The sequence below is a fragment of the Sinocyclocheilus anshuiensis genome, unplaced genomic scaffold (genome assembly GCF_001515605.1).
Source record: "Sinocyclocheilus anshuiensis isolate Anshui unplaced genomic scaffold, SAMN03320099.WGS_v1.1 scaffold1055, whole genome shotgun sequence".
NCBI classification, from domain to species: domain Eukaryota; kingdom Metazoa; phylum Chordata; class Actinopteri; order Cypriniformes; family Cyprinidae; genus Sinocyclocheilus; species Sinocyclocheilus anshuiensis.
Window position 1 is genome coordinate 45,516 of NW_015547681.1, and position 463 is coordinate 45,978.

Genomic DNA, 463 nt, shown 5'->3' on the forward strand with positions numbered 1-463 from the left:
TGGAAAATGATCTTTACTTAATATCCTAATGATTTTTGGCATAAAAGAAAAATGTATACTTTTGACCCATACAATGTATTGTTGGCTATTGCTACAAATATAGACTTAAGACTGCTTTTGTGCTCCAGGGTCACATATAGATATTATCAGTACAGACAGAAACCACCCAAATCTCTTCATGCCGTTTACATGTGCCTTTTCATTGCGTATAGTGAACAATAATAGACTCTGCGGGGTAAAAAATCTATTTTAATAATTGCAATTCATTTCAAAATAATAATGGAGCTGCTGGTTTGCCAGTGTATCTGTTTATGAGCTGATGGATCACTGGCAGCAGGTTTTTAAAGAGACTTTATTAAAGGGGTCATATGATGCTGCTAAAAAGAACATTATTTTGTGTATTTGGTGTAATGAAATGTGTTTATGCGGTTTAAAGTTAAAAAAACACATTATTTTCCACATA

The 463-nt window shown here is 32.6% G+C and overlaps 1 protein-coding gene across 1 annotated transcript in view; it reads left to right on the plus strand.

Moving 5' to 3' along the window:
- The window catches only part of LOC107703099 (A disintegrin and metalloproteinase with thrombospondin motifs 14-like), an 84,217-nt gene that overhangs the window by 23,226 nt on the left and 60,528 nt on the right, over positions 1-463 (plus strand). The gene's annotated exons all lie outside the window — the stretch shown is intronic.